The 25,575-nt window shown below is 43.6% G+C and overlaps 1 protein-coding gene across 4 annotated transcripts in view; it reads left to right on the top strand.

The window, feature by feature from the left end:
* The first annotated feature begins 12,966 nt into the window (after positions 1–12,966).
* Positions 12,967–25,575, top strand: part of TCP11L2 (t-complex 11 like 2) — a 42,445-nt gene continuing 29,836 nt past the window's right edge. Inside the window, exon 1 of one of the 4 annotated variants that reach the window (XM_020883174.2) lies at positions 12,967–12,990. The gene's annotated coding sequence lies outside the window, so the exon portion shown is untranslated. Of the gene's footprint in view, positions 12,991–17,302; positions 17,480–17,877; positions 17,903–17,993; positions 25,480–25,575 lie in introns of those variants that run through there. The other 3 variants (XM_020883172.2, XM_020883173.2, XM_070454012.1) reach the window with 3 other exon arrangements.

The following is a 25,575-nucleotide window of genomic DNA, read 5'->3' as shown; positions in this document are numbered from 1 at the left end:
CAGCAAGGTCACAGCCAGACACCTAAGGGGCAGCCCTCTCCCCTGACCTGAATATCGGGTCAGCCCTTTGCGAGGAAGGGAGATTCAATGCCCATCTATCAGTGCTGGGTGAGACGGAGCCACAGAGAAAGAGATCACAAGAAATCTTCGTGTTTGCCTCTGAACCCAGCAAGGAGGGTCTCAGGCAGGCTTGCCACATGAGAGTTTTGAGAGCAAAGGAGAATCCCAGGCGTCCTTTGGGATTTCATGCTCTGGGTGGCCTGGTCTCTCAGACTGCATTCAACAGATTGGCAGCAAAAAGAAACTGTGTCCGTTGCCAGACTTCCTTCTGCCTGGTGATTCTGCCCACTGACACAGATGACCCAGGGAGTGCCTGGGCATCTGGTTAATCACTTCCCTCCTTTTCCTCCTGCTTTTGGAAAGGAGATGAGAAAGAGGACTATAAACGAAGAATCAGGAAATATGGGCCACCCCCTCCAGATACCCTCAGAAGTCTCTTGACAAGTAGGAGCATTAAAACTACTTGTACCTTCTACAGCAGGAATTTCATTTTAAGGAATCATTTCTAAAGAATCAATACAAAATAAAGGAAATGGTTTATGCCCAGATTATGAACTATTTTGAATAGGGGAAAAATCTGGAATCCACACAAATATCTAACAATAGGAAAATGATTAGGTGGATTACAATACATCAATTTAAAACTATAATACAGTCATTTAAAATGTTTTGAAGAGATTATAATAAGATGGGGAAAAATTCTTCAGTTAATAAAAATTAGAGTTTAAGATTTATATTTAGAATGACCAGCACTACAGAAAGAAAAAAAGGCAAACTAAACTAAGTAATAACTGGAAACTGGAATGGTGTACTCTCAAATCTTAACTGTGGTTTTCTCCTTTGGGTAGTGGAACTATTGATGGTTTTCAGTCTGCTTTCCCGTGTATTTTCCAAATTTCATTCAATAAACATAATTAAAAATGGATATTATATATGGAATATTCCTGAATATTTATCTTGTGCCAGGCCCTATGCTAAGTACTTTCATAGATTAATTTATTTAAATCTCCCAGCAAGCCTATGAGGTGGGTACTTTTAGTGTCTCCAGTTTACAAACTGAGGCTCAGAGAGCTTAATTAACTTGCCCAGTGTCACACAGCTGATAGCCAGGATTTAGAGCTTGGCCCACAATACACCCCACCCTCCCCAATAAGAGAAGAAAATAAATAGATATATTTTATATATATGAAATAAGCTTCTTTTAAGCAGTAGATCTAGGTTTCAAGGCTAGTTCCAGGCTTACCTCTCTCGTGAGAATTTCTGTACCTGTCCCATGTCCTTAACTCTGGGACTGATGTCCACTCGCTTCTTTGAATCTTACATAGCTGCCTATCTTTTCTTCTTCTTCTCTTACTCTTTCCTTCTTTTCATCATCTCCTTCCTTTTGCATCCTAGATGTTGGTTGCAATCTCTCTGCACCGTAAGATAAAGTGAGCCAGATGCTACCAAATTCATGTCCTAAGAGAAGTTTAAAAGCCTTACCCAAGATTTCTGCAATTTCCCTGGGAGCTTTCTTTCTTAAGATTACCTTCTTAAGGCTGTTTCTGCCTCCAGCTCCTGACTCCACTGAACTAGTTCATTCAGGAAATGGTCTCACCTTTCTGTCCCTGACCCAGATGGAAACTCAGCTCCTTCCTTGGTTTCTACAGAAAACCTGCTCTACCAGCTAATCTGAACATGTATAGACTTTATGAAAGGTACTGGAGAGCTTTCCACAGCTGAACTCAAGCAGCTTCAATAGTAATAGTTAACATTCCTGTGAAAACAGAACAGAACAGAACACAACACAACACTTTGCTCACAGGCCCTGGAAATGTATTATTTATTGGCAGCTTTGCTCTGTGAGCATCTTATTGGATCTGTCTCCTCCCACCCCCTGCCACCTCTGTTTGCTTTCCTGCCCTGCCCTCACCTCATACCCAACCCCAAACCCTCCTCTCCAGTATGTATAGTACATTCAGGCCCCAACCTCCAAACTCAGCCCCTGACCCTTCCAGGTGCCCAGCTGAACAAAATGACCTTTCCTCAAAGTTGAATCCACTCTTCTTACAAGGCAGTTATATTAGTGGATAGCAAACTCTTTATACTTCTCCCATTACTTTTAACTGTGTAAACAGAATTGAGACCATGCTTTGTGCGAGATGCTGGAGATATACAAAACTGGAAAAATGCACAAGCTGTAATTCTTAAGAGATTAGTCATTAAGTTTCTTAGGACTCACAGCTGAGTGAACAAGTAATCCCCATACTAGGCTCCCCTGGTGGCTCACTGGTAAAGACTCTGCCTGCAATGTAGGAGACACAGGTTCTATCCGTGGGTCAGAAAGATCCCATGGAGAAAGACGTGACAACCCACTCCAGTATTCTTGCCTGGGAAATTCCATGGACAGAGGAGCCTGGTGGGGTACATACAGTGCATGGGATCACAAGAGTTGGACACAACTTAGCAGTGAAGCCACTACCACCACAAGTCCCCATACCAGGGGGATTATAACAAATATAATAATCCTAATAACAAAGGTGCTAATAACAAAGGTTGAGGCAAAGTGTCCTAGGACTTTAAGGATAGAGAAGCCTGCAGATTGGGGCCCCTTAGAGATTCAGGGGTGAGACCTGCAGGAGTCCTCAGTTCTGAGTTCCTTTCTCTAGTCATGTGTTCAGCTTGTGCTGCTCATATTTCCCTTCTAAAGCCTTCTCTTTGACTGTGGCTGCCAAGGTTCTTTCTATTGCATTACACAATGTACAGCATTTATGATGGACATTAACCTCAATAACATGAACTTGACAATCACCCTGACATGAAGAACATTAGGTCTGCTCCAGCACTGCCCCACCCTGCAGGGCAACGTGAACATCTGTCTACAAGACTATTTGGTGGGTTGAGCAACAGAGGATATTGAGGGCTCTCCAAGGAAGTCAACATCTGCTAAAATACTCAATAAAGTCCATTTTCAACCTAAGTTTCCTGTTTCCTCTGTGTGTGTGTGTTTTCACCCTACTTTCAAAACCAAGTACAAACCAGAGCTCTTTGGTCAGATTCTTTCCAAACAAATGCGGGCAAGGGAGGGCTGATCTCTGTTATCACAAAGGATGTTGCCTGTCTTGACACGGGTTTCAACAGCTCCTTTACAAAACACTGTGACTCTGCTTTATTTAGTCCTAGCTTGAATTTTGAGCATGGAACCACCAGTGGTCAAGACACTGAAACTGCTTGTCATAGAAGTTTTAATATTTGTGGAACAGGTTTCATGCCAGCTATTGTGCTAGATATAACATAATATCAAATTCAATCCCCCCCAAATGAGCCTATGAGGTAAAGGATATGTCAGAATCTTAAAAAGAAGAAAGGAAACTGAAGCTCTGAGAATTTGCCCCCAAATCACACAGCTGATAAATAGAAGAGCTAGAGTTTGAAGCCAGGCAGGTTCACTTGAGCCTAAACTCAGTTCAGTTCAGTTCAGTTCAGTTGCTCAGTCGTGTCTGACTCTGCGACCCAAAGGACTACAACACACCAGGCTTCCCTGTCCACCACCAATTCCTGGAGTTTACTCAAAATTATGTCCATAGAGTCGGTGATGCCATCCAATCATCTCATCCTCTGTCGTCCCCTTCTCCTCCTGCCTTCAATCTTGCCCAGCAACAGAGTATTTTCCAATGAGCCAATTCTTTGCATCAGATGGCCAAAGTATTGGAGTTTTAGCTTCAGCATCAGTCCTTCCAATGAATATTCAGGACTGATTTCCTTTAGGATTGACTGGTTTGATCTTGCAGTCCAAGGTACTCTCAAGAATCTTCTCCAACACCACAGTTCTAAACTCGTGGGATCTCTCAAATGCAATAATCTAGTGAAATACAAATACTGATTTTAACCTAGATGTCCATCAACAGATGAATGGATGCAGAAACTGTGGTACATATATACAATGGAATACTACTCAGCTATATGACCCTGGTTCGATTCCTGGGTCAGGAAGATTGCCTGGAGAAGGGATAGGCTACCCACTCCAGCATTCTTGGGCTTCCCTTGTGGCTCAACTGGTAAAAGAATCTGCCTGCAATGCTGGAGACCTGGGTTCAATCCCTGGGTTGGGAAGATCCCCTGGAGAAGGTAAAGGTTACCCACTCCAGTATTCTGGCCTGGAGAATTCCATGGACTGTATAGACCATGGGGTCACAAAGAGTCGGACACGACTGAGCAACTTTCACTTTCACACACACACACACACACACACACATATATATATACATACATATATGTATATGTATGTAAAAAAACGCATTGGAGTCAGTCCTAATGAGATGGATGAACCTAGAGCCTATCATACAAAGTGAAGTAAGTCAGAAAGAGAATACACAATATTATGTATTAACAAATATTAACAAATATACAAATATTGTGTGTTAACACATGCGTATGGTATCTAGAAAGATAGTACTGATGAATTGATTTGCAGGGCAGCCATGGAGACGCAGGCACAGAGAACAGGCTTGTGGACACAGCAGAGGAAGGAGGGGGGGTTGCGAATTGAGAGAGTAACATGGAAACATAGACATTACCATGTGTAAAATAGATAGCAAGTGAGAACTTGCTACGTGACACTGGGCGCTCAACCCAGTGTTCTATAAAAACCTAGAGGGGTGGGATGGGGTGGGAGATGGGTGAGGGGTTCAGGAGGGAGGAGACATATCTATACCCGTGACTGATTCATGTTGATGTGTGGCAGAAACCAGCACAATATTGTGAAACAATTAGCCTCCAATTTGAAAAAAAAAGAAAGAAAGAAAAAAATATCGGTTTTGAGGTAATTTCCTAGTAATTTGAAATTGGGAACCAAATATTTTATTTAAAGATACAATGAGGATTTGCCCTCACTATCATCATATTCTACTATTAAGTTTGAAGTTCAGATTGCAATTATTACTGTACTGTGGATTGAGATTGTTTAGTTTTATTACAAAAGAGATATGTGGTCATTGTAAAAATTTTTAATGTTATGAAGTATAAAGTGAAATAGAAATGTCAATAGGCCACAAAAAACTGACTGGATACTTCACCAAAGGAGATCTACTGATGGCAAATATGCATATGAGAAATGCACATTGTTAATCATTAAAGAAATGAAAATTTAAACCACCCATTAGAAAAGCTAAAAAGTCCAATCATGCCAGATACTGGCAAAGATACAGAGAAACTGGAACATTCATACAGGGCTGTTGGGATGTAAAATGAAACAACCACTTTGAAAACCAACTTGGCAGTTTCTAAAGTTAAACATACACCTAGCACATGATCTAGCTATTCCACTCCTTAGTATTTACACAAGAGAAATGAAAGCACATGTGACTAATAGGAGTGGTACGTGAATGCTCAAAGCAGCTTTATTTGTAGATCCCTAAACTATTAACACTCCAAATGTCAATCAGATGAATGTATAAGCAAACTGTGGCACATCTATACAACAAAATGCTATCTAGCAATAAAAGGGAATTAACTACTGATACAGTTAACAATACAGATGAATCTTAAATTAGTGTCACTAAATGAAAGAAGCAAGACCAAAAGCAAGACACATTATTTGATTCCATTTATGTAAAATTCTAGAAAATGCAAACGTTTACTGACAAAAAGCAAATCAGTAGTTTCCTGGAGATGGGGGGTAGGGCAGGGAAGGATGGTAAACAGGTATTGGGAAGGGGTGTAGAAACTTTTGAGGGTGATGGATATGTTCCCTGTTGGGATTGCAGTGATGGTTTCATAGGGGCTTACACATGTAAAACATTAAATTGCACATTTAAATATGTGCAGCTTATTGCATGCCAATTATACCTCCTAGAACTGTTAGACACACACATATATACACACATAAGCATACACATACACACAGCATGCCCAAAGCCTGCTCTCGAACTTACCTCTGATACCAATTTTACGATCATCTTTGTAAACCATTTGAACAATCACATTATACACTACAACTTGGGTTCACATTATACACCCAACTTGGTTTTTTCACTTGGACTCTTTTATTGTGGGTACACACAATTCTACCTCGTTCCTCCCAATGGCTTGCTGGTAATGCAGTGTGTGAATGTTTTGTGATATGTAACGTGTCCTCTATTTGCGGACTTTTAAGAGACTTTCAGTTCTTGCTGGATAATTTTTTCAAATCACTACAGTTCTTTTGTGAGTGATGGGCACCTGACCTAGAAATCTCCTGTCCATGAAAACAGACCCTCGCTGGTGCTTTCTCCTGTTCTTTCTCCACGCACCCAGCCAGCAACCAAGCTGTTCTGGCTTACTTCCTCCACCTGGTGGACAGTGTGGGAAATTGCCAAAGCTTTATTATTTTTCCAGTGGGAGTGGGTCTTGTTGACCTGGGTTGGCTATTCTCAAATCCGTTTTGTCGCTGGATGCCAGAGTGATCTTTCTAAACATAAATCTGATCCTCTCACTCTCTGGATGAAAACTCATCACCTAAAATAAACCCAGAACTCCTTACCGGAACACACAAGGTATTAATACTCTGGCCTTTGCCCAACTCTCTAGCCTCAATTTTGGTAACTCCCATCCTGGTAGTTTGTACTCCAGAAATACATGACCAATGATAATTCTCTAAACACACAGTGCTGCTTCATACATCCACATTTTTGTGTCTGTAATTTGCCCTCCCCAGAGTGTCATTCTGCCCTCTCCTATTCCACATTTGCCTGGAAACTCCTATTTAGCCTTCACAACCCTACCAAAGAGTCCCCTCCTCTCTGCAGTGGGATTTGGTTTGCAGTTTCCAGTCTTGTCCTTTTGGAGGCTACAAGGAAACTATTTCAGCAAATGGAGAGTTTCTTGACTTTTTTCCCAGGGGAGAAATTGGGAAGTCCTCATGACTCTTTTTTCCTCAGCAGTCCATGGGGTCACAAAGAGTTGGACAGGACTAAGCGACTGAACAGTACTGAACTGGGATCCAAAGGAAGAAATTTCAACCATTTACTCATTGATTCAGCAAATGTTTATTTCACTACTGAGTGACTGAACTGAACTGAACTGAACTGGGATCCAAAGGAAGATATTTCATCCATTCACTCATTCACTCAGCAAATATTTGTTTCACTGTTTGAGGCCCCAGCATAGGCACTTAGGATACATAAGTGAATAAAACAATGATCCCTGCCCTCATGGAGCTTCATTCTGACAGAGGAAGAAAAACAGTGCTAATACACATGTGTACGCAGGCTAAGTTGCTCAATCGTGTCCAACTCTGCGACCCCATGGACTGTAGCCTGCCAGGATCCTCTGTTCATGGGATTCTCCAGGCAAGAGTACTGGAGTGCATTGCTGTGCCCTTCTCCAGGGGAATCTTCCTGACCCAGGGATCAAACCCTTGTCTCTTACCTCTCCTGCATTGGCAGACAGGTTCTTTACGTTTTGTACTATTCCAGAAGATGTTAGGGCAAAAAGAAGGTCAAGCAAATCAGAGGCTTCTGTCTAGAAAGATATACGTATCAAAATGTCCAAGCAAACAGACTATCACTGCTATGGGAGATGATTTCCCTGCTGTTTAAGTCTCTTTGAATTGGATTTCTGCTCCTCGAAGCCAAAAGCATCCGAACTAAGCAATGGCACTCGCCTTGGCGTGCCATCGTTAAGAGCAATAGTTGATATCCTAGTGCCATCTGATCCTTTGACAAGGAAAAATTAATTACAAGGAGATGCCACAGTCTCAGATGCCATTTGGGGATTTTCCTGAGGGCCTTTGATGACACTATGTTCTTGTTCATGTACCATTCAATTATTTCCACCCCAGGTAATCTCCTTCTCACTGTCAGACATGGAATTAGGGAAACTGCACCTCAAAGGGAAACCTCAGGTCAGGATTCCAAATGCACACAACCAACTGCTATTCACTGATATGATCGTGCAGAGGCCCAGGCTGCCAGCACAGTCCCAGGACAAGCAGCAGCATCTCCAGCCTGAATCACGACCACAAACTCCCAACTCTCGCGCTGCTGGGCTGTCATCCTCACGCAGCCAGGGTGATTCTAATAAAACCTCTATCACATCCTGTCCCTCTTCTCCAATCACTGTTGATCGCTTCCAGGCTCCCTGGGAGCTGGCCCTGGGTTACTGCCAACCTCCCATCCTGCTCCACTCCTCCACCACAGTCCAGCCACACTTGCTTCTTTGCTGGATTCTTAAGTACGCACATCTGCTTCCAGCTCCTTTGCATTTTTTTCTAGCATCTCTTTTTTTCTCCATTTTTCTATACAATTTTAAAAAAGTATATTGGTGAGTCTTAAACAAAGAGAAAACAACTAAATAATGTAGAATGTAGCCATTTGCTCTTTTTTTTTTTTTTTAATTTATTTGGCTGTGCTGGGTCTTAGTTGCCATAAGCAGGATCTTTAGTTGCTGCATCAGAACTCTTAGTTGTGGTATGTGGGATCTAGTTCCCTAAAGTGAAAAAGTGAAAGTGTTAGTCACTCAGTCGTGTCCGACTCTTTGTGACCCCATGCACTGTAGCCCGCCAGGTTCCTCTGTCCATGGGATTCTTCAGGCAAGAATACTGGAATGAGTTGCCATTTCCTACTCCAGGGGATCTTCCTGACCCAGGCATCGAACCCACATCTCCTGCACCGCAGGTGGACTCTTTACCATCTGTGTCACCAGGGAAGTCCCTGGTTAGTTCCCTAACCAGGGATCAAACTTGTGTCCCCTGCCCTGGGAGCAAGGAATCTTGGCCACTGGACCAGCAGGGAAGTCCCTGCCCTTGCTTTTTCAGTCTGCACACATTCCGATTTCTCCCCTCTGTGCCTTTTGTCATGCTGTCCTCTTACCCAGAATACTGACTCCCTTCTTGCAGCTAACACACTAACTCGCTCCTGGACTCAGCCTTAGGGCAGTTCATTCATTCGAAAAATATTTATGAGGAGGGGAATAATGAGCCAGACACTACACCCAGCACTGGAGAGACAGGCGTGAAGAGTGAAGTAGCCCTTAGCTGCATGGGTTCCAGTGCGAGGAACGGATTTAATAGGATAGTTAATGAGACAGCCATGGCATCAGTTTCATCTGCATCCCCAAGGAAGTGACTGACCACTCCTTCCATGTCTGTCCCCAAGAGAGATGTCAGACTCCTTACAAATGAGGGGGTCAAAGTAAATTTTGTGACTGGTGGCTCCTCATCCACTCAGACGTGGAAAGAGTTAAATTTAGAGAGTCCAGGGGAGACACAGCATCTGAATAGTCAGGGAAACCACGGGCGCATACGCGGGTACCTGTGGAAGAATTATGGGAAGGATGGGAAGAAGTTTAAGCTGCTTGCCTAAAATTACATAGCTATTAGGTAGTAAGGCTGGGATTCCAACCTAGATTTATTTTAATAAGCCCACTCTCTTTTATGCTAATTTAATTTCCACTAATTTCTCCAGCTCCAGATGCCTTGCTGTCGTTTAGTCGCTCAGTCATGTCCGACTCTTTTGCAACCCCATGGACTGGAGCCCGACCGGCTCCTCTATCCATGGGATTTTCCAGGTAAGAATACTGGAGTGGGTTGCCATTTCCTCCTCCAGGGGATCTTCCCAACCCAGGGATCTAACCTGCGTCTCCTACATTGGCAGGTGGATTCTTTCCCACTGAGGCACCAGCAAGGCCCCCAAAATCTGGCTACTAAATGATGGAAAGGGTCAACTCTCCCTGGCCTGTTAGAAGGTATCGGCCCAATGTGCTTGCTGTGCCCATATTATCTCTGCTCTTTGTTCTTAATTAACTCACTCTTTTCTGCAATACTTTATGTCTGGAAATTCTTTTCCAACCCATGTTCAGACTGCTATGACAGGTAAAATATAAGTATAATAAGTGGTATAGATGAGCCTTCTGGTATGTGTGAATCGAAGGCATTGCCCCTTTCCAGCAGAATACATTTGTTCTTCATAAAGAGCTAGTTTGTACCTGAATTTATTTGCACTTTGAAAACTTTGATCTACATACAATTGGAAATCATTTTTTAAATTTATACTTTATCACAATAGTCTTCTTTTAAACAGCAAAGTCAGCTTGAGCATTAAAATTCTTTTGACCATGATTATGTCTTACTCAGATTTCCAGGATTTGCTGATTATGTACTTAGAAGTCTACTTGTATCTACTTAAAACCCTGAAAGTTGAGAGTTGTTTTCTTGGGTGGGAAGTTTTTAGGACTTCAAGCCTGGGAGGCAGCATCTCAAGGAGCCCTGAGAAACTGCTCTGAGGAGGCAGGGGATAGAGTCAGGTTATATAGAAGTTTGCAACAAAGCAGGCAGATAGTCTGAACATTGAAGATTATTGTTAATTAAGAAAACCAGATAGCTCAAGTTTAGGAATTTAGTGCTCTCTAAGTATGAGAAGATGCAAGCATCTGGGCTCACTGAACTCATTCCTTTTGTTAGGTAGTTAGAATAGGAAAAAGGAGTTCAGAACAGCGGTGGCTAAAAAGAACTGAAAGGGAAAAGCCCGGGAAAATAGAACAACGGAAGGTCCGAGGACCGGAGTGAGAACCTCAGGTAAAACAAACAACACTCCTGGCTGGCCCAATTTACATAAGACAGGCCCAGGGACAGAGAAACATATAAACAGAGGAGCCAAAGCCCTCTTCTCTCTCTCTCTCCCCCACGATGGGGCGCTCTTCTCTTCGCGTCTTTGGATCAACGTGCCCTCACTCCTTGAAGATGGATTTTCCTGCTATGATCTAAATAAAATAGACCTGTGACACTGAGCTATAACACTGATTTATTTAAGAGCTATAACATGGTCCGTTGGAGACCTGAGAGCTATAACACGGTCTGTCCAAGACCCGAGAGCTGTGACCCGCCGACGGGGCTTCAAGGTCCGTCACTCCAAATCTTTGTTGTGATGAGACAAAGAACCGAGGAGCATACACTTGCCTGACACTTTCATATGCATCTGAGCTACCTGGGGCCAGCATCCTTCATTTTCACATCTCCTACCCACATCCCATTGTTCTCCCTTCTGGGGGCCCTCATATTTGGAGGGCTGGAATCACGGATGGCTGTGACCTTCTTGTTTACAGACATGGCAGGAGACACTCCATCACACACCTGTAATATGAACAATCTCTATCAGAGAATCAATCATAAACACTTTGCTGCTCTTCTTGTAGCAGAATTTACAATTTTTTTTGTTCTTTCTTTGACTGCTTCATATATACATATGAGAGACACATAGACAGCTTCATGTTTTAGGAGAGTTGGCACCATTTCGTTCTTTTCGCTATCTGGAAGGCAAAGCCAGCCATCCCAGTACCTGGTCCAAGCAACCTTCCAGAATAATGGACTGTGATTACAAATACTTTGGGCACTTAATTGATACAGTGTGGTATGCTTGTTGACATGTTGTTATGGAAGTTAGATAATTATGCCAATAGGTAATACCTTGCATGTGACTCTCTGTGTGTGGAGAGAAGCCGTGAAATGAGTTTTGGTTTCTATTCTTGACCAGTTCAGTGAGTCACTGAATAGCTTTTTGCTCAGTCATAAACCCTATAATACTTTCCACTAGAACCCCCTGGAACTTGGGCAAAAGCTATTGTACCGACACCTAAACGTTCAGGTCTCTCAATTTTTTATCCTCAGAAAGAATCCAATTATTTAAGTTCCATACCACTTTGCTCTATTATCAAAGGGAAGAAACCCTTAAGTGGTTGTTGGTGGAGCAAACATCTTTTAAAGCCAAAGTGAACTCCTTGCACTTTGACTAATAATTGGGCCTGAAGGGAACAACTTGAGAAATAAATATTATTATTCCACTCCCCCCAGCACAAATAATTTTGACGTACCTTACTGAAGGGCCTTTTGCAAATCTATTGCTTTCCATAGTTTACATAAAAAGCTCCTTTTCTTATCATGACTTTATAGAATGTGAATACAAAGGAGATGGGAATATTACTGTATGGTGTTAATAGCCCTTCATCAATAAGGTAGGACATTCAATGATAAGAGCAGTTATCACTGTGAGGCGTGTGAAATTACATTAATAATGTATGAATGAATACATTCTCATTGTTAAAAAAAAAAAGTCATTTGTATGCATATAGAATAAATGAGAAACATCTCCCAACTTGCTTCCTAAACAGTTGAGAGGCTAACTTTTCATCTCATTTCTATGCATTTCATATATACAAAATACTTACAGGGGCCTTCTACTGACAGCTCTCAATCAAGTATAAATGATATCACAACACAGTGGCTGTTCTATAATTCATGCTTTAATGTTGAACACTATCTGAAGAGTCATGTTTCTTAATCTTTTCCTTTATGTCTTCTGGGCTTTGCCTTTATTTTTTTTTTTAATTTTTAAAGTTTTTTTTTTTTAACATGGACCATTTTTTAATTTGAATTTGTTACAACCAATTTTGAATTTGAATTTGTTACAAACATTGTTTCTGTTTTACGTTTTAGTTTTTTGGCCATGAGGCAAGTGGGAATTTTAGCTCCCCAATCAGGGATTGATTGAACCAGCACTCCCTGCATTAGAAGGTGAAGTCTTAACCACTGGACTGTCAGGGAAGTCCCCTTCTATTTTAGAAGCCCTTTCCCCACTCCATTGGGTGCTTCAATTGATTATTTTTCTATTTTTTATTTAAATATATTAAAAAATTTTTTACAATGTTGTATTAGTTTCTGCCATACAACAGGGCCTAAATCTTCATCCATGGTTGGACAGGACTGGGAAGCCATTTAGAAGACAGCTGGCTGCTGGCCTGGGGGTGGAGTAGAAGAGCAGGACCGTCTTGGCTGAGCTCTGAGCCATCACCTCTTGGACCTCTCACGTGCTCCTCTGAGCTTCAACTCCCTTTGGCCCCTCCCACTTCCTGCCCAGAGTCCTCTTCTCTGTTGGCCCTCACAGTCCTTTTTGTTTTCCAGGAGAGGACTGTGTTTCCCAGGTAAGTGGAAAGGACTCATGGAGGCGGGTAAAGGAGAGTATTAAGGCTGGTTTTCTTTTTAGTATGCTCTGTGTGATGGTAGAGGCAATTGGAATGAGAAATAATCTCCAATTTTACACCAACTCGGTTCCGTGGAGTCAGGGGAAAAACTGGTTTTGGTGTTTTGGAAACTTGATCAAGAATCAACATTTTGTATGCCTATGGCTGATTCATATTGACGTATGGCAAAAACAATCACAATATTGTGATTACCTCTAATTAAAATAAGTAAATTAATTATTTTTAAAAAAGAATAAATATTTTGATTCACTCTCAAAACCAGTCAATAATCTAAATCTGCCTTATATTCAAGACCAAAAGAAAAAATAATGACAAAATCTGTCAAAAAGTTGTGGATAAATTTTGAACATGCAGTGATCAATCATCTAATTCATATTTTAGCCAAATTATTTTCCTCTCTTCTACTTTCTATTGACTTTTTTCCCACTTTATCGATTTTTAGTCCTTCTTAGTACCTTAAGATGGACAAGGGAGAGAAAAAGAGATGGAATTCCATTGAATACATTTTTCTGTTTACACTGAAGTCATATATTATGTGAGGGGTTAGGTTCTAAAGAGAGACCATAGGTAAAAATCATGTAAAGTCAAAGTTATCCTTGAAAATTCCTCAAATGGACCATAAGACCTAGGAAACACCTAGTTTTTTGGTGGTTTTTTTTTTCTTTCTCCAGAATGGAAACTGATTTATGGGGTTGATTTGTTTGTTTTTGGCCACGCTTGTGGTTTGTGGGATCTTAGTTTACTAATCTAGTGTCCTACCTGGGCCCAGGGAATTCCCTGGAAGTCCAGTGGTTAGGACTCTGGGCTTTCACTGCAGGGGACCTGGGTTTGGTCTCTGGTTAGGGAACTAGGTTCCCGCAAACCACTTGGTGCAACCAAAAAAAACCCAAAACAACAGCAGCAACAAAAACAATATGATCTGGCCAGGGAGTGAAAGCAATGAGTCCTAACCACTGGGCAACCAGAAAATTCCTGGAAACAGATAACTGTTTCTTCACTTGAGCAGTAGATAAAATAATTGACTTGAATTTGGGGATGGATTAAAAGGGAAGATAAGTACCTTCGAACACTAGACTCATATTCTGTATGGTGAAGTCAGGACCAGTGACACCATTTTCAAGGTCCCATGCAAAATGAAAATGCAGAGCTCCATGTTCAAAAATGAGTGAGAATTTCAAGTAGGCAGCAGCAGAGCCTTAAATTAAGTATGAGGCTCCTCTAAGCATAGGGTCATGAGCCAATGCATGCGCAAGAAGCTAGCCTTGGATAAGGAGCTTGGATCTGTAATGAGAAACTTGGAAACTGACATCAACTCAAGAAGCGAAGCCTCACAACTCCCATAGAGAGAAGAAGGAGTTAACATCACTGCTGGGGTTCCAACTATGCTTTTGTGCTCCCTACTCCACATCTCACTGATGTCAGGTTGAATTTGCATTACATTGATGCTGGGAAAGATTGAAGGCAGGAGGAGAAGGGCAAGACAGAGGTTGAGATGGTTGGATGGCATCATCTACGCGATGGACATGAGTTTGAGTAGGCTCTGGGAGTTGGTGATGGACAGGAAAGCCTGGTGTGCTGCAGCCCATGGGGTTGCAAAGAGTTAGACATGACTGAGTGACTGAACTGAACTGAGATCAGCACACATGCAACCCCACTATAAACGTTAAGCAGCTAAGAGGTTGCAAATCCACATTAAAATTACATTTTTGGATCTTCTGAGTTACTCAAGGATTCACTGTAACTTAAAACTCAGATTTAAGATGTGTCAAAAGAAGTCTTTAAATTTTTTTGCTGAGTAAAAATGTCGATCTGCCAAAGGCAATAGGTCAAATTTAATCTATTGTGTAGTTTACAGGGAAAGCAAACTGCATTACCATGAGTTCTTGAAGTGCTTCAAAAATGAAAAGTTAAAAAAAAAATAAGTGTGATAATATATCTTCTTCACATAAACAGCTAATTATTTTACTTACTAAAGAGGTTGCCTTTTCAGATTTTTCTTTTTCAGAAGGTCATGAACTAATCTGTGCAAGGAGGATTTTATTTTATGACTGCCTAAGCTCTTCTGGTAAGAATATGATACAAGGCTCTCTCTGTTTTTTTAAGGAAGCTGCCTAATATTTTTCAGGACTATATTTCAAAGTGCTTTTACATACAAGCCAGAAAGGGCAATTGGTCAGGAGGTTTCCTGACCAAGAGGTTAACTGACCAAGAGGTTTCCGAGTAGTAAGTTATTTAATGTTGATGTAATAGAAGATTATTTTTCCAGGAGATTTTTCTCTCTGGCATGGGTCTCTGATGTTACCCTGCCTTTTATGCCTCAAAGTTCTCACCCCAGCAGATGCTGAAACTTGACTCATCTGTTTTGACAAAAATTGCTTCCTTGTGGCTTTGAGAATCACATATGTGAGCTTTAAAATACATGTCATGCCCAGGATCAGGCAGCTGGTGACCCAGTAGACTGGACAACTCTCCTGACTCATGCGTACCTGCTTCATGTTATGTAATATGGCAAAACAATACTTCACAAGCTCCTGCAAAGCAAGCAAAGAAAGCAAAGCTACCATGTGTCATTGCCACAGTGTCCAGAAGTTTGGGGGATATTTTTAGTTAATCTTTCTATTGTAGACTCTCTAGGGTGGTGATGGCAGTTGTGTGGTGGTGGTTATTTGGCAAGAATTGAAATTAGAGGCTTCTGTCAACCTGACTTCTGATTCCAACAAACGACATAAGCTAGGTTCATAGGAAAGAACCTGGGTGACAATAGCATTTTCTCTTTAATCTCTTGATTTGTACCCAGTTGTGTATTTTAGGAGAAGGGAGGAGAGAGTGGCATTAGGGGACACAAATACAAATTTATTCAGATCACCAGCTAAGGTTATTCAGAGTGGTTTGCCAAATAGTTTCAGCAACTAGCACTGATTGAGTGCTTACCGTGTACAACCCTAAGCACTTTACATGCTTTATCTCATTCCATCTTCACAATAGCCCCAGTTAGACAGTTATAATATTTTCCCATTCACCAAGATCTCATAGCAGTAAATGTCAGAGGGAGGGTTTGAACCCAAGATAGGGCCATTTTTTAACACTGAATGGTTCCATCTAGGTTAACCGACTTTCCATCCTCCTTTTAAATGTTGCCTGTTTTGTTTTGTTTTTTCCTACTAATAGAACCAATTTTCCCTCCACCAAACCAGACATGATTTCAGCACTAAATGAAAGTACTTGAGCCTATACAAAAGTCACTCACATTCTTACATGACTCTATCTCTCAAATGACCCCCAATTTACACCTGGCAGAAGATGCAGTTTTCCTGTGTGCAGTTGGGGGAAGGGTGTTTCTGTAGACTCGGAAGCACACCCAGCTCTGCCTGACCGCACAGAGCTCCTCTGGGACTGCTTATTTACATTAACCACTGTCGAAACTTCTGAAACTTCTCTCGGAGATAGGTGTTGCCAAGAACCCTAGGGGAAGTTAGACGCTTTATCTTTTGCGCGCACACGAAGTTAACGTCTTTAGAGAGCCTGAGTGGGTGTGACTCCCAGGAGCTAATCGTCCTGTCCAGTCATATGCAAATCTGGACTCCTGTTTCTGTGTAGGTGCAGACACAAACATAGATGACAATTTGGTTGCTGACGTGCGTAGGAATGTTCTTCGTCCCCGGTAGTGGCTTAGATTGTCTCTGTGTAGACCGTGTGATAGTGGGAACTTAATTTGGATCGCCTGGTCTAGATGAGGGGTGTTCGGGTCGTAAAAGTTCCACCTGCAGCTAGACAGTTTACTGCACTGCTCACGATGGTGTGACGCCCTGTAGACCAGTAGGGTCAATTCAGGGCTTCATGGGACTGTCCGCGGGCGGCTCCGCCCCGCCCCCAGAATCCCGGCTCCGCTCCGCCCCCCAGCGCCTCGACTGGCCCCGCCCCCAGAGCCCCAACAGGTCCCGCCTCCAATACCGGGCGCTTGGGAGGCAGGGCTGCCCCAGTTCCGTAAACACTCTTCTCCCCGCCCCTAGCAGTACCCGGACTGCACCACTCGCAGCCCACGGGGGGGAACCGTTCCCTCTGTCATCCAAAATACCCCAAATCCAAGCTCTCCTGGGTCTCTTTCATTCGAAGCTGAGGCAGATGTTTCCTATGAGGTCAGGTCTGTCAGAACTCTGACATCAAAGCTGAAGTGCCCCTAGATTTACTCCTCTCCTTCATGCGGTCTTTCCCCCCCACTCCACTAACGTGGTGGCCACTCCGTGGCTGCCTCTCTAGAGTCCCTCCCGGCCCTTTAAATACCGCGTGGGGGGGCCGGGGAGGCTGAGGGTTGTTGGACTCGTGAGTTTCCAAGGTGTTTGTGCGGTCCTGGGCGAGGGAACACTCAAAGATCCCTGACGAGAGCTCCCTCAGTCGTCTTTCTCCTCCGCCTGTCTCCGTGCCGGACCCGGTGCGTACCATCCCCGGGGAAGGGGTCGCGGGCTCTGAGGTGACCGGCCAGGTTGGCAGAGGGGGACGCCTCACCCCAGTAGCTGCCCGACGGCCTCCCCCACCTCACCTCGGAGCTGCGTCCTGGGACCCGCGGCCAGGGGCGGTAGAGCCCGGCTTCTCGCTTCCCCAACCCCCTCCCCATATCCCTTGTTTGACCTCGAACCGCCGTCCCGCGTGGGAGCGGGGCGCGGGCACCGAGTGGCCGCGGCGGGTGTTGGGGCGGCCGCGGGCTTCGGGCCCTGGAAGGGTCGGGGTCGTGGCCGCTTGGCCTCTGTTTACCTCCCGCTGGGCCCGTGCCAGCGAGGGCTCCGCGAGCGGCTTCCCATCACCCGGGCTCCGGGAAGGGGGCACCTTGTCGCCTGCGACCGCTGGTCCGACTGGGGTGGGTGAACCGAGCCGTGGTCAGGGCCGGGAGGGGCTCCGATCGTGTGTTTGGGGTTCGTTGCCGGGGTTTCCTCGGCACTCGCCTCGGCCTCCGCTGTCCCCTCCCCCAAGGGTTTGTTTTGACAGGAAACGTGCCGCTGAAGGGGAGGGGCGCCCAGGGGACGTGGGCGAGGGGTGTGCAGATGCGTTCCCGCGACGGTACGCTCGGTTACCGGGAGGAGGCAGGACATGCAGGTCAAGCCCGGGTTCGAACCCCTGAGGCCCTCCGGGGTGGCTTGTGGGTCCCAAGGCTGCTCCTTTGGATGGTGCCACTCCAGGTCACAGCGATGATTTGGGATGGCACGTGGACGAACGTGGTTTTAAGTGTTTTCATTAGTGTTAAGGAAAACTGTTCCCTTAAACCGAGCGATTTCACAGTGATAGAAAATTTCCTTTCAAAACAAATCTATTTAAATGCAAAAATCTCGTCCAGATAAAGAGAAGTGTTTGATAGAGCCCAGGTGAGGATGGAGATGTGGAAACAGACGTGAAGAGAGGTCCTCAAGTGACTAAGTCTTGGGAAACATCATCTTGCGATGGTTATACTGTTACCTTCACGTTGGAGAAACTAGACAAGCTGTCTTTGTCCCCGGAGGGCCCCTTGGCCCCCAAGATCCCGGTGGTCCCATGGTCTCCAACTCAGTCAAAAACCTTGCTCTGTCCAACCTGCCAAATTTAATGAGGTTATGGCAGTGGTTCCCACTTTAGAGGGCGCCCAGCCTGCAGTTTTCCTCTTGCCTCCGGGGATTTCATCTATCATCCTGGCAGCCCCTGGAGGCTGCCTGACTTAAAGTGACCCAGGGCTGAAGATACCCAGTCGTGTATGAAGCAGCTTCAGTGTCCTTTTGTGGAGGGTTGAGGGTCCAGAGGAGGAAACAGGTACTAAAACAGGTCAGCCAGAGGTGGGAGAAGTGTTTTCAAGTGTACACAGTGCCTGGAAATCCTTTCCCTGATTCTGTAATGTTATGGGTGGCAGGAACATCTGCTTTTTTAGACAATGATTGGCTTTGTTGGCCTCTATCTAGCCCTTTGTTGGCTCTAATTTGATGAAGACCAGTATTCTGTAGCTGAATGGAGCAGGCATCTACCTCTGATCTATGGTTTTTGCTTTGCTGCCTGTGTATAACTCTTTAGCACTGCTATTGTTTAGGAGTGGTTCTAAAGCAACACTTTGCAGAAGATGAAGATTTCCCATATCATCTGAAGGGTTTTCTTCAGAGTCCAACCTGACTCCTGTGACTCCCTCCCTACCCTTTACTACAGATATGTGAATGCTTGTCCTTGCACCCGACCTTGATCGGGTCTTAAAAGATGATACCTGCTAGATGTTTCTTGAAATTTTCTCTTTTTCATGACTTAACCTTAATTGGATGGGTTCCATTCCTCAGGGCCCTGCTGGATAATCTGAGTAATTCACTTCAAAATGCTTCTGACTCATGCTAGCCGTAAGCAATTAACCCTTTTGATAATATTTGGGTTTTAAAGAGGGATTTTGCAGTTCATAAAGAAAGGCTCCCTGATGAAGGATTTTTAGTCACTCTAGTGCAATGGGTGAGAATGATTTTGGTCAATGAACTCTTTCAATGATGCCCTTTGTGGTATGGCACTTGAGCAGACACCCTGGGGGGAAGGTCAACTTGTTATCACATGTGCAAGGGTCCATGTGGTGATGGATAGATCAGTTCAGCAGCGTGGGAGTGGAAAGAATGAACAGTTCTCCACATTTTCTATAGGCATCCTAGAGTGGTAAAGAGCCCGGGCTTTAGGGATCCACTGCCTGGATTAGAGTTGTGCCTCTGCCACTGCTGTGAACCCTAGAGCAAATTATTTAACCTCTCTGAGCCTCAGGTTCTTCCCTCTAAAAAGAGAATAATGATAATCCTTTGCTAACAAAGTTATAATGAAGATTTAAGAAGATGAAACATTTTAAGCACTTATTATAGGGGCTGAGTCATAGTAAGTACTCAATAACTGTTACCTCCAATTGTTATTTTTTGCTACCAGTTTAGCATTAGGAGGGTGAAAAGTTACAATGTGAAAGTTTCTTTAAGCTTTGGGACTATGAGTCTTTGCTAATTTGAATTATTGGTGCTTGGAAATGTGTTGAGACAGGCACTGGAAACTGGAGGAAGAAGAACTTTAAAATTTAGTGGAGAGACAGATTTGCAGACAACTATCTTTCAGTGACCACGTAATGGGAATATAAACAATGTGAGTGAGGCAGAGAAGGGTAACCCAAGTTGTCTTGTGAATAGTGTGACTTAATTTGTTCATGAGTGATGCTCCCTGAGCTCTTGCTTTATCCCAGGCAGCATTCTAAGCTCTAAGATGACTAATAAATGGAATGAGTAGGGATATCAAGGAAGGTCACTTCTAAGTTGTAACATTTGCTTTCAAGTCTGAATGACAACAAGGCTCCAACCACCAGAGATCAGGGAACAGAACATCCCGCTGGAAGGGAATAGCAGGTGCAAGTGCTCCAAAGAAGGAAGTCTGGCATGTCAGAGTAACCCATAGAAAGCCATTATGTTCAGAATATGGAGAATTAGAGGCAGAATGGTGACAGAATGAAGTGGACAAAGGCCAAATCACAGAAGGATTATAAACCACTGCCAAGAGACCTTGTAGGAAGAGGGGACCCACCTGGAGAAGAACACTTAAAAGGGATTTCTTTTGCCTTTTCTGAAGGGTTCTGGACAATTTCTTGTTTTATTCATTAGGCACTGTTCAAGAAGGATATTGGGAAAGTTTGACTGTCTAGAAGAGATTTTATAATAGAGTGCTATCTAAGCTAACATAGCAGTGGGAACAATCAACATCATAAAACTATAGGAGACTGGACTGTTCTGAATTAGACTTGAACTTTTGGTACAGTACTTCTTCTTCTAACCTTTTACTTTGCAGTAATTTCAAACTTACAGAAAAAGTTGCAAGAACAGTACAAAGAACTCCCTATTGTCTACCTTTTATTCATATTCACCTATTAGCATTTTGTTCCATAGGCTTCGTTGTTTTCTCTTTTTCTCTCACTTGAATCATTGGAGAGAAAGTTGCATATATCATAGGCCTTTATTTCTCAATGCATAATCACAGCACATGTATCAACTTCAGTAAATTTGACATTATAATACAGACAGTAGATTCAAGTATTGTAACCGTGTTGTCAACTGATGCAATAATGTTTGTTATAGCATTTTTTAATTTGGTACAGGATACAATCTGGGATCATCTACTGCACTCAGTTGTCAAGTCCCCTTCATTATCCTCAACCTTTCTTTGTTTTTTATGACACTGACATGTTTTAAAAATTCATAATTTCTAATAAGAATAAAATAATATTTCATATCTGTCAAGCACTTAGTAGGAGTTTAAATACATAGACTATTTCCATTACAACAATTCTATAAGGTAGATAATACTGCTGTCGCCAATTCATCAAGGGTAAGTTCCCTGTCTCCAGTCTCTAAGTATCATGAGTTGAGATAAAGAATCCAGTCCTCCTGGCTCCAGAGCCAATGTCCTTACTGCCTTGGTGACATGTGCATGGTGACTGGTGGATCTTTGCAGTTCTGAACCAGTGCAGGATCATTTGCAGGTAGATTTTGCTGCAGAAAGAAAATAAGAAAGTAAAGTCAGTTATCTGGACACAGCCTGAGGATCATGGGCAAATTAAAAACTGATTTCCCCCTTATATGTGGTGAAATGCAGGATGAGCCCCTTTAGGTCTCTGTAACTTGTTCCCTCTTCTCTAAAATGCCAGTGGTCATGCGTCTATTCATTCCACAATGCATATTTAAGCGCCTCCTGCCTCCCAATCATTGACCTTGGATGGAATGATTATATTGCCTTTATTACTATAAAATGTGGAATAGTACAATGAAAAATGTGATTAATCTCTGAATAGTGATACACCGTAGTGCTGGAGGCTTTGTTTTGGTGTTACCTCCTCTCTTCACATTGACTTTACCTTTGGCCACTGAGTAAATCCTCCCATGTGGGATGAGATGTGGTATTCCCGGAAAGTTATCTTGTTTGTTTGTGAGTTGCACTGGTGAAGGTTAAGTAGATCTAGTTTGTCGGTATTGGAAGCATTACATTTCTTAAAGAAACAACCTGCTTTTGTTGTCACTATTCTAAGAGAGAATCCAAAATAGCTTTAAAAGCAGTCTAATTACCCTTAATGCTTTTGAGTCAAGTAGCTTTGTCCCCAGATGACCTATGTGGACACCTAAGACCAGGAAAGGTAAGAGCAAGTGTGAAGAAACTTGCAGAAGACTGTTTCTACCATGATGCACCATTTGCTTTTGATTTTTGTATTTCAAACAAATGCAAGAGTTCTGTCCTAGGTCAACTCCCAGTCTTTGTTATCTGTAGGGGAACATGCTTTTATCACCATGGAATGAAACTATTCTTCCTTCCAGAGTTTCTAATGCCTAAAATGATGATAATAATAACTACCAAAGCAAATAATACTAACAACAGCAAACATCTGTATCCTGTTTACTCTGTATCAGACATGGTTCCAATATATACTGCCTGAATGAAATCTCTCACCAACCCTATGTGTTAGGTATTATTAATTTGAGAATGCAGGCCATTTCTTTTAGCCTCAAAGAAAAGTTTCTGTTCAGATCCATGAAAACCCAGTTGTCATGTAGAGGCTTCTACCAATTAAACAGGATTTCAGAACCTTTTGATGCTTTTACATTTTCTTTACATCCCCCATGCCAGAAACTCTACTCCAGTGAATTGTTGGAAGAAAGCAGGCTGTGTATGTGCTATGTTCAGTCACTTCGGTTGTGTCCAACTTTTTGCCACCCTGTGGACTGTAGCCCGCCAGGCTCCTCTGTTCATGGGATTTTCCAGGCCAGAATACTGGAGTGGGTTGCCATTTCCTCCTCTAGGATATCTTCCCAACCCAGGGATTGAACGCTTGGTTCCTGCATCTCCTGCATTGCAGACAGATTCTTTACCCGCTGAGCCAGCTGAGGAGCCTGGAAGAAAGCATAGTTGCATGTTATTGAGCATGTCTGCCATGAAACATTTGATTTCTCAGAACTTCTAGTGATGTGATGCTTCACAGAACTCTGGGTCTATATAGCATTTTAGCAGTTCCTCATAAAAGGCACCTGATAGCTGGCCCAACCCCCTCAGAAAAATGAGGTGAAGAGAGCAGATGCATTGTGGGTGAAGTCATGCAGCAAATCAACAGCAGAGTGAGGCCTCACACCCAGGACTTCTACCTCCCAACCTGGAGCTTTTCATTTTTTAAAAAATCTTTGTACTTAGCTGCCTTGTTAAACACAATTAAGAAACCTATGAGGTGTGCTGTTCAGCTGGAGTATAAAAGTGAAATGGACAGTTTTAGCTATTAACCTAGTTCATAAATTCCAATGGATGAAAAGTTTTTATTCACTTTTACCTAGAAAAATAGCCAAAGTGAAGAGAAATGATCTCAGAACATCATGGCACAGTTGTTACAGTTGAATGAATGAAAGAAATAATAAAGTGGAAGCAGAGCTTAAGGTATTCTAGTTTGAGAGTATGACAGGACCAGGGAATATTGAGTCCTAAGCCTCATAAGGCAGGTAGAGGTGGTAGGTTCTTTGCTCCAGGCCTTAACCTGTGACAGCAGCAGGTCTGTAAATGTGGAGTATCAGTTTGCAAATATTCTGGTTGCAGTTGTACCAGATGGGATTTGGGGATTCCGATTCAGCTGACACCAAATGAATGCTTGTCACACATTTGACCCTGATGGTGGACGAGACACAGTTCCTGCCTTGGCAAGAGGAGTCAGAAGTAGCCACGGGTATGGCAAAAACCACTACAATATTGTAATTAGCCTCCAACTAATAAAAATAAATGGAAAAAAAGAAGAAAAAAAAGAAGTAGCCAGAGGAGGAAAATAACTATGAGAGTCTAAGTGTTATGGGGCAGATACCGGAGATGTGCTGCAGGTGGAGAGAGAAGAGTGCCCTTAGCTCTGGCCAGGCGTAGAGGGAGGGCTTCCTGGTTTCCTTTCCTCGAAAACCAGCGTTTTCGAGAAATGCCATCCATGAGAAGTAAACGTTGGCAAAGAAAGAAAGCCAGAGGGAAGGGCAAGCACTCCATCTGGGACTTGGGGTTTGGTGGAATTGAAAGGGTTCGAGTGGATCATTTTCTTCTTGCTCTAGCCCCATCCACACCCACAGCCCCTTCTATCAGATGGGAGTTAAAGTGCAAAGCTAGTTTGTCTGGGGTCAAGGGGGTGAGCCCACCACTGAGAATGCCAGGGGTCAGGCCTTCTGTAGCCTGTGTCCAAGCTGTTTGGTTTGGAACTCTGGGAGTAGCGTCTCTATGGGGAAGCTTCCTGGCAGCTCCAGCACCACCCCACTCCCTCTCCATCAGTCTGCAGAGGCAGCCTCTGAGTTGGTGATTTTCTGTTTGCGAAAGCGGAGGGCTGAGCAAGGGTGCGTCTCTACAAGTGGCACGACTGTAGAGGTTGCTTGGGTGAGGCTAGGGGCAGTGCCCTTGACTTCTGACCTTCAGTAAGACCCTCTTAGGCCCATCCATTTCTCTGTCATCACCCAGAGGATAAAAAAACAGCCCTGTTTCTCTGAGCAGAGGCTCAGCCCCTCCGCCCGGTCCCCAGCCTGCCTCTCCTTTCTGGTGCTCCCTCAGCAGTGCCTGGTGCCCTCCAGCATCTGACACACAGCTTTAGGTGACTGGACCTGAGCGCCATGAGACGATGGCCTTGCGTATTTTGTTCACTGTTAGTTTTCCCTGGGCTTGGTGCAAAGTAGGCGCCTAGTACATTTGAAAGGGACCATTGAAGGAACTTCAGGCATTTCCAGGCATTCTGTGGGTAGTTGTGGTGTCATGTTCCGACAATTTTAAAAGCTCAGAGAACCTCATTGCTGGTTCAGGTTTAAAGACACTTGGTGAGCTCTGTCATTACCATCCATTCAGGATCTGAGGTGCCTTTCTCCTCGGGCCTGGGTTTCCCCTCAGCATCAGCTAGTGCCACACTCAGGTATCAGGGCCAGCTCCTTCACCGGCCTGGCTGAGGAGCCTGAGTTCTGGTCTGAGCATCCAGCATACCCCAGGTCTCCTTTCCAGGGGGTGACCGGGCCCGCTGCCCTGCCCTTCTCTGGGAAGGAATCTGAAGTGTCAGAAACAGCCCTGGATGTGGAGTCCCGGGACTGGCTTTGTGGCACAGCAAGTCTCCCTGTGAACCAGCATCTTTGTGCCTGCTTGATCATTGGGTGGCTGTGGGTACTTGGTAAATTATCAAGTACAGACCACAGTTTGGGCCTTGTGCTTCATAGCATGGCAGTTTGTGACAAAATGGACAAGGAAAACCCATCGACTTGGCAGCCAGAGATGTTACTTAGTAGCTCCTCGTTCCCCAGGAGACTCACAGACCACTAAAGAGACTGATTTCAAAAATAATTTGCCTAAGACAAAGACAGAGGAATAGTGCTAGCTGACACATGAATGCTGTGCTGAGCCCTTTAGTAAGGTGGATCCTGTTTCATCTTCAAGCAACCCCACGAGGTGAGTCTTTCAGCCCAGCTTTACTTCAGAGGGAGGAAGTTGAGTGACTCCTCGCAAAAGACAGAACGAGCTTCTAATCTGGAGCCCCGCACTCTC

The sequence above is a fragment of the Odocoileus virginianus genome, chromosome 23, assembly GCF_023699985.2.
Source record: "Odocoileus virginianus isolate 20LAN1187 ecotype Illinois chromosome 23, Ovbor_1.2, whole genome shotgun sequence".
NCBI classification, from domain to species: domain Eukaryota; kingdom Metazoa; phylum Chordata; class Mammalia; order Artiodactyla; family Cervidae; genus Odocoileus; species Odocoileus virginianus.
This window is presented reverse-complemented; position numbering and strand designations above follow the sequence as displayed.